We start from the raw sequence: 8,933 nt of genomic DNA on the forward strand, positions 1-8,933 counted from the left end.
ATTAAGCTAGTTCATCAGATGGACCTCACCACCCAGTGCTGTGGTAGTTATGTTGGCTGTCAAATTGATTTGATGGAAATGCCTAGAAAATTGTTAAGTAATAGTTCTACTTGTGTCTAGTAGGATATGTGGCTCGGTGGTCTAAATGAGGAAGATCTGCTAGTATGGGGGCAACAGCATCAACATGCTGGGGACTCCAGAAAACAATGAAGAAGATGGAGGAGGAGGAGGAGAAGAAGATGGAGAAAGAGAAGAAGAAAGAAGAGGGTGAGGGAGGAGAGAGGGGAAGACAGAAGGAGAGGGAGAGGGAGACAGAGAGGGAGAAGAAGGAGAAGGAGGAGGAGGAGGTAGAAGGGGAAGGGGAAGGGGAAGAGGAGGAGCAGGCAGTTTTCAGTGTTGCCATCACCCACAGAGAGCTTTCCAGTGTAGATTCACAGCAGTGACTCTTGGGAGTTCCCAAGCCATGCCCATCAGGTTAGGGTTATATGAGTCTCCCTTCCATTCTGAGGTGTTCAGTTCTGTGGGCTGAGCAGCCTCCCCAGACTGTGTATGAACACTGTGAGACTATCCAGCCTCAGATGGAGCAGACCAACCAATAAGTTCCAATCTACACATGGCCTTCTTGTTGTACTGGGCCTTGAACCAAAGACCTTGTATATGGTAGGTAAGTACCACTCCCATTGAGCTACACCCAACCCCGTTTGACTTTGTGCTTTGTTTTGAGTCAGGATCTCACACTGTACCTCAGGCTGGTCTGGAATTCCCTCTGTAGACCAGGCTGGTCCCAAATTTATAGTGAACCTCCTGCCTCTGTCTTCCAAGGGCCAGGATTACCAGCATCAGCTTGCTATCAGTTAGGCTTGGTTTTGTTTTACAGCAAAAAGACAAACCTGTCTTAGTTTCAGCTTCCTGGCATTTAGTTGAAACATTCACTTTAAATTTCAACCTTTTGGAAAACAAAAGGCCTCCCCACCCCAAAAAAATTTTTTTTGAAGAAAAAACAAGAAAACATATTTTAAAATTAGCAAGAAGGTTCAGTGCTTAAAAGCATTTGCTGTGCAGGAAAGAGAAAGCCAACTTCTAAAAGTGATCTGGAATCTTCACACAGGTACCATGGTGTGTGTGTCTGTCTGTGTATGTGTGTGTGTGTGTGTGTGTGTGAGTGTGTGTGTGTGTGTGGTGTTTATACACATACACAATAAAATTTAAATCAAAATACAATTTAAAAATTAGTACTGGGATCATTCTATAGCACAGGGCTCCAGCATTATTGAGCCACTACAAAGTGTCTAAGGACTGTCGGATGCTGACACAGAAAACTTCAGAGGACCACAGGAGGGACCACTACAATATCCTCCATCTTCTGCTCTGGCTTTCCTAATGAGAATCTGCTTTCACAATAACATGATGTGTCTCTTGGGTTCTCAGTCTCTAAGAGCTAGAGTCCAGGCCAGATGGGAATAAGACTCAGTGGTTGTTTTCGTAAGGATTAGTATTGTTGTGATGGAACACCATGACCAGAAGCAAATTGGGAAGAAAAGGGTTTATTGGACGTATACTTCTACATTGCCGTTTATCACTGAAGGAAGACAGGATAGGAACTCAAACAGGGCAGGAGTGTGGAGGAAGAGGCTGGTGCAGAGGCCATAGAGGGGTGATGCATACTGACTTGCTCATTGTGGTGGCTTGCTTTCTTATTGAACCACAGTGGGCTGGGCCCTCCCCCATCATTGACTAAGAAAATGACCTACAGGTGTGTCTATACCCTTATGGAGGCATTTTCTTAATTGAGGTTCTCTTCTTTGAGATGACTTCATCTTGTGTCAAGTTGACATAAAACTAACCAGCACAGAGGAACATTCATGTACTTAAGTGTTCCACCTCACCAAACTTACCTTTCCTCTGTGTCTCTGGTGTTCTTGGAAAAGCGGGGGGTTGGGCTCTTCTCTAAAGTAGATAGGTCCTTTGATACTCTCCCATCTGTGGGGAAAGGGCCAAGTCACACAGGATGTCAGCTTAAACGGCTGTACCTCAGCATCTCAGGTGCTGTCGCATAATACAATGTAATAGATGTCATGAATTGTCAAAGGACAAAATTCCAACAAATGGAGTTTTGAGTTTAAAGATCGTTTATAAGAGATTGTGTGTGTGTGTGTGTGTGTGTGTGTGTGTGTGTGCGCGCGCGCACTCGCGCGTGTTGATGGTAGAAGGGAGCATGCTCATGAGTGCAGGTACTGGTGGAGGCCAAAAGAGGGCATCAGATTCCCTGGAGCTAGAGTTAGGTAGTTATGTCTTAGTTAGGGTTTTACTGCTGTGAACAGACACCATGACCACTGCAAGTCTTATAAGGACATCATTTAATTGGGGCTGGCTTACAGGTTCAGTGGTTCAGTCCATTACTGTCAAGACCGGAGCATGGCAGCATCCAGGCAGGCATGGTGCAGGAGGAGCTGAGAGTTCTACATCTTCATCTGAAGACTCCATTCCAAACAGCTAGGACCACACCCACAATGCCACTCCTACTCCAACAAGGCCACACCTAGTAGAACAGAGCTACACCTAACAGTGCCACTCCCTGGGCTGAGCATATACAAACCATCACAGACAGTCATAAGCTTCTAGATGTGGGGCACTGGGAACCGAGCTGAGTCCTCTGAACACTCTTAACCGTGGTGTCAGCTCTCTGCCGCTGCCCCCGCCGCCCCCCCAGCCTCCCTCCCGTGCTTAACAATCTTAAGTGGCCTTTACTGCCAGTTCTAGAATGAGAAAGCACTTCCTTTTGTAAAATAGTACAAGCCTCTCCCGTGAGCCAAGATGAGGAGTGTGGACTCACTCAAAAAGGGCTTGGAGATATGGGACTCCAGCTTAAGAACTCCATTTTTCTTTTGTCTTGGTTTTGCTTGTCTGGCCTTGCTGGGCTGAGGATAGCACCTAGGGCCTTGCAGTGCTAGGAAGGGCAGGCAATCCACCATGGAGCAAACCTCCCTTACTACTTGCTACAGGTTGGTTTACCCCAATCCAGCTCATGGCTGGAGCTCAATCTAAACCACAGGTCTCTTCCACATTTTATTTAATAGAATTGAAGAGTGCATTCCACACATACTGATTGAGTCTTCTGTGAGTCAGGAGTTATGACAGGCTCAAGAGACAGTAAGGTAGCCATTACAGTCAATAACTTACCTCTGGGTTACTGTGTCTGTTTGGAGAGAGGACACATAGTACTTACCCTTCTTTTCCAGGAAGCCATTTAGTGCCTGCTATGGAGGCAGGTTCCTTCCATCCCAGATCTGTCTCTGTATTCCGGCACCCAGGCCCTTTATGACTTAGCTGAGCCATTGCATGTAGTATATAAAAGTATTGGTTAGTTGCTGCTATAGCCTGGGGCTGACTGTAGCCTCACGGTCCACAAAGCGACCCCACCAACGTATGGACTCCTCTTTCACCACACCACACGCCACTGCCATGATACAGAGGTCACACGCGGGCTTTCGCTCAACCTTCTTGGAGATCTTCTGGTTCAGCCTTTATCAATACCATCTCCTAACCACATTCATGACTTTGACAAGGGAACTCACTGCTTCTTTAAAGACTTTCTTCTTCTTAGGGCCAGAGAGATGGCTCTGAGCTTAAGAGTTTGGACCTCAGTACAGTTCCTAGCTTCCTCATCAGGTAGGTGACAACCAACCCTTGTATCACCTCCCCGGGGAGTTTGACACCTCTGGCTTCCTTTGAACACTTGTCTTCATGTGAGTATACTCCTATACAGACACATTCACACACACATTAAAATTAAGAAGACATCTTTAAAACGTTTTAAAATTACACTTATTTGGGGTTGGGGATTTAGCTCAGTGGTAGAGCGCTTTCCTAGGAAGCACAAGGCCCTGGGTTCGGTCCCCAGCTCCGAAAAAAGAACCAAAAAAAAAAAAAAATTACACTTATTTTACTTACGGTAGGGGTATTACCTATGCACGTGTGTGTGCCAAAACACGTGTGTCGGAGTGAGAAGACACCTCAGCGACGTCAGACCTCTCCTTCCTGCCACACGGGTTGCTGGGAATCCAACTCAGGCTGTCAGGCAGGCAGCAGACTTGTTTACTGGCTGTGCATTTGATGGCTCAAATTAGTTGCTTCTACTCCTCTGGTCCTTACTCAAGCTGCCATCTTAGCACGAAGTCTTTCCAAAAACTCTAAAGTCGATCACATTGGGAGCTATATGAAGGGGAGGAAGCAGTGGGTATTTCCAGCTGAGTGTCTCAATCAATCCCCGTTGATGTTCTACCTCTGAGAAAATCCTTCTGCTAACAAGATCTTCCTACTTAATTGTTTGTGAACAGAGAAAGAAAAAACATGGGCGGGCTGCAAATGTGGCTTTGGGAAATGGGAGGTGGGGATGGGGGAGGGGTGGGGAGAGAGGAGGAAAGAGAGGGGAGAGGAGGGGAGGAAAGGAGACGGAACTAGGTAGGTGAGAACTGCTTTTTCCCATCGACGTTCACAGCTTTGCACACAAAAGCTGGTCCACAGTTCTCCATTATACTCACCGCTGCAACTTGTCCCTTCTCCAGAAAGTTGGATCCACTGCGGCGCATGTCACCCCTACTCCTACAGCTTCGAAAGGAAAGAAGCATGAACACTTAACACTTGGTTTCTTAAGATCCACACTACATGTCACAGGGCCCAAATGAACTTCCTGGTTCACCCTAAGAACCTGCTTCTGGTCACTGAACTTGAACTTCCGGGTCATGGTCCAAGCTTCACATCTCTCCTGCTTTCTAGTCCCACCAACCAACCCCAGCTTCTGGGAGGCTCTCACGGGCAGCATCTTACAGCCTTGGATGTAGGCAGCCAGACTCCGGGACACACTACCTCATCCACAGGAGATGCCCTTGAATCCCGGGGTATCCCCCACAGCTGCCCTCACAACCCTTGTAATCTCCACGCCTCCACCCTCACGCCCACTTTCATCCCTCCGTCTAAACTTCCTTTGGTTACTTTTTGCGGTAACTTTAAAACTTATTTTATTTGACTTGATTTTGTTTGTTGGTTGAGGCAAGTTCTCATGTCGAACTGCCTGGCCTGGGATTCACTGTGTAACAGTGTGACCTTGAACTCTTGGGTCCTCCTGCTTCCAAGCACTGGGATTAAGGTAACTTTAATCAAGATTTTTAGTTTAGGAAAGTATCAAGGAGTTCCAGGAACTGCAGATTCCTTTTTACGCAAGCTCAAAAATAGTTACAAATAGTAACCCCAGAAGTTCTTTCTCACTGTCTCACTCAGGAGGGACCTAAAAGCCTTCACTGTTGGCATTTAGTCTAGGCTCCGCCCCACAGTTATGAAAGGGGCTGCTTGCCCCCTCTCCTCCCCCTTCCCCTCCCCTCCCCCTCCCCCTCTCCCTCCCCTTCCCTCTCTCTCCCTCTCTCTCCCTCTCTCTCCCTCTCTCTCCTCTTCTTGGTCTGTATTACCCACTCAACTTTCCTCCCCACGCTCCGAATAGACTGTATTCTATACCATGGTGTGGTTGGAATCTCAGAGTGGGAAGGGATGTTTCAACATGGGCCTGCAGAGGTGCCTCCTTACTGGGCCTCCCCCAAACATATTCCTTCCTTCTTTCTTTTTATAAAACACAACATTCACCTCCAGGGTTCCAGTCTCTTTGGAGTGACTGCATAAATCACCTTTAAAACTCAGATATCTGGGCCACTGACCTTGTCCTTGCTCCCACGAACACTGGAAAATGAATGAGTTTATCGCTTCACTCCAAGTATCCTGGTGACACAGGGAAGTTGATCTGAAGGGACAACACTTGGATGAAGAGTGTCATATGGCAGGAGGCACTTTGAGCTGGTCCAGGGAAAGTGACTCTCAGCAGGAGAAGTGAAAGAGAAAGAAACAGGGGTGGGGAGGGGGGGGGGGTGGAGAGGTGGGGGGGGTGGGGAGGTTTAAAAGGAGAGAGTGGGGGAGGAGGAAGTTAAAGTTTACAAAAACAAAATTCCCCCAAATCTATAAGCGCTTCTCACTTCCTCCAAGTAAGGTTTTCTTTCTTTTCGTTTTTAAAACACCGTGTGCTGTGGTTGTTGGTTTTGCTTTCGAGACAGTGCCTCTCTCTGTAGCCCTAGCTCATCTCGGTGTCTCTGGGTAGACCAAGCTGGCCCAAATTCAGAGTTGTATGCATGCCTCAGTCTCCTGTTGCTAGTATTAAAGAGGTGTACCCTCAAGACTCTTAGGGTTTGGGTGTTGATTTTGGTTTCGAATTTTAAATTGTGTGTGTGTGTGTGTGTGTGTGTGTGTGTGTGTGTGTGTGTGTGTGTGTCTGCCATCTCTCCAGCATCTGAAGCAAAGATTGCTTCAAGCGAGTGATCCCAAGGCAGAGTTTAGAGCTATTAGAACCCTTTGGGTGAGCATTGGCTGCTCTACGGCTTTGAAATAATTGCTAGATCAAAAACCTTGGGGCGTGCAAAGAGGGTTCTTGATTCCTCTCTCGTGTCTGCATTCTCCTTGTCCCAATGTGGCAGTTTTCAAATCCTAGCAAACTAATGGTCTTTCCCTCCAACCTGATCTCCCATAACTCACTACCCCATCCAGAACAGCCTTGAATTCCTGACCTTCCTGCTCCCCCGCCTGCTTAATTGTGTATTGTGGCAAGCGCCACCATCCACATCTTTCTTCAGCTCTCTGTTCTCTGTCTTCCCTGCTGTGTAGACTATCACCTGCGTTTGCTCTCAGACCCCTTTTACCCTCTGGAGACAAAAGAGACCGGCTTTTTCTTGTTCCCCCTGGGAATATTTGATGTTCACCTTCATAAAGTATGAGCCCTGCTCATCCTTCCCTGCTCCAAACTTTAAAAAGAAAGCGTTGGATGCTTTAAAACTTCTTAGGACTTCAAATGGCTGTTGTAGTTTCTGCTGTGAGCAACGTCTGCTTCCTGCATCCAAATTAGGCTCAGAATCACAGCATCTTCCCCTTGATGCCTTAGGAGCTGCAGCTGATGGGCAGACAAATTGGCAGGTTCCCAGGCACAGCATATGGGGCTTCCTGCCCCTGCAGAGAAATCTTTCCCTGAATGCCCCTAACAGTTATTATTCTCTCAATTGAGCTTCAGACTTCAGGACCTTATATCTATTAGGGCAAAGTGTTCAGGGCCTTCAGTTATTTCTAGAGACTCTACAAACGTTTGAGACCTGGAAAATGTGGATGGGAAATAAATTTGCTGTATAGGTGGTTGGTCTGGTTCTGCTTGTATTTAAATGTTAAATACTGGCTCCCAAGATCTGGTTGTCCCCAACGAGCAGATCCTCACGTACCAGTTTATCTCAGTTCCCCAATTTATCTGGTCAGTAAAAGACTAGAGCCTGTGATCGGGCAGTGGAGGGACAGAGGCAGGACTTGAAGATTGACCGAGGGGTCTCAAGAGAGAGGAAAAGAGAGCAAGAGAGTAGAGCAAGGGAGAATGAAGATGCTATGAGAGGAGGCAGACCATGAGCACATGGCCAGGAAAAATAGCAAGTAACAAGGGACATTATGGCTGGGAAATAACTTACATTCGCTCCAAACCTACCCAATCTAGGCTTATGGCTTGTAAATCAAATACCTGGGTTGTGTCTTTTCTATGGGCTAGCAAGAATTTATAATTCCTATTGCATGTCAAATCAAACTTCACGAGCTGGGGAGATAGTTCAGCTGGTGAATTGCTTATCATGCAAACATGGGGACCTGAATTCAATCCCCAGGAACTCAAGGCAAGAACCTGGAGTCAGAAACCATGGAAGAATATTACCTCCTTTCGTTTTGTCTGGTTCACTCACTCTAAGGCTCATGCTCAATGAGCTTTCTTATATAGCCCAGAACCACCTGCCTAGGGATGATGCCACCCATAGTGGGCTAGGCCCTTCTATATCAATGGAAAATCAAGAAAATGGCCTCCTAGTCATGCCCACAGTCAATCTGTTAGAGGTAATGCCTCAATCAAGGCTTTCTGCTCGGATGAGTGTAATCTGTATCAAGGTGATAATTGAACATAGCTAGGACAAGGACTATCTATGGACCAAATTTTCAAACACTTGAGCCTATGGTGAGCATTTCAGATTCAGAGGTGTCTTAGCTTGGGTTTCATTGCTGTGAAGAGATACCATGAAGGAATACATTTAATTGGGGCTGGCTTACAGTTTCGGAAGATCAGTCCGGTATTATCATGATAGCATGCAGGCAGACATGGTGCTGAAGAAGGAGCTGAAATTTCTACATCTTGATCCACAGGCAACATAAGGAGACTGTCTATCATATTTATAGCTTGAGCATATATGACCTCAGAGCCCGCCTCCACAGTGACACACTTCCTCCAACAAGGCCACACCTCCTAAAAGTGCCACTCCCTGTGGGCCAAGCATTCAAACAACTGAGTCTATGGGGGCCATTCCTATTCAAACTACCACAAAAGGCAATCAGAAATTACATGTAGACAGCAGGAGACCAATAGAAAGGTAAGTGGTATACCTGGTAAAGGATACAGACAGAGTTCTGGAGGACCAACTAATAGCACCTTGAGGCCATCACTGAGCATGGACGTAGCCTTTCTCCTCTCTGCCATCTACTGACACACACGTAGCAGTGGCCAAACCTGCAATGCCTCTTGAGCCTTGTTACGTTGAGCATTTTACCTTTCATTGTTACATTTTATTTACTCATTCTCCCTGCATATGAATGTGTACACACATGGAGGTCAGAGGACAACTTGTGGGACCCACTCTACCCAAGTGTGGCAGAGACCAAAGTCAGGTCATCCAGCCCAGTGGCAGGTACCTTCGCCCCATTGCCAGCCCTAAATTTCCTTTGGAACAATTTGAACCATGAACTTATTTTGTTTTATTATTAAATATTCAAGGGGATTAAAACATGAGTTTATATTTTTCTTATTAGAAAAAAGAGCATTTAAACTC

The 8,933-nt window shown here is 46.5% G+C and overlaps 1 non-coding gene across 1 annotated transcript; it reads right to left on the minus strand.

Moving 5' to 3' along the window:
* Positions 1-8,502: 8,502 nt before the first annotated feature.
* LOC116899901 lies at positions 8,503-8,636 on the minus strand. Its single transcript, XR_004387874.1, has one exon. It is a non-coding gene; the product is annotated as a small nucleolar RNA SNORA17 (small nucleolar RNA).
* Between the last annotated feature and the right edge of the window lie 297 nt (positions 8,637-8,933).

This window comes from Rattus rattus, chromosome 4 (assembly GCF_011064425.1).
Source record: "Rattus rattus isolate New Zealand chromosome 4, Rrattus_CSIRO_v1, whole genome shotgun sequence".
Taxonomy (NCBI): domain Eukaryota; kingdom Metazoa; phylum Chordata; class Mammalia; order Rodentia; family Muridae; genus Rattus; species Rattus rattus.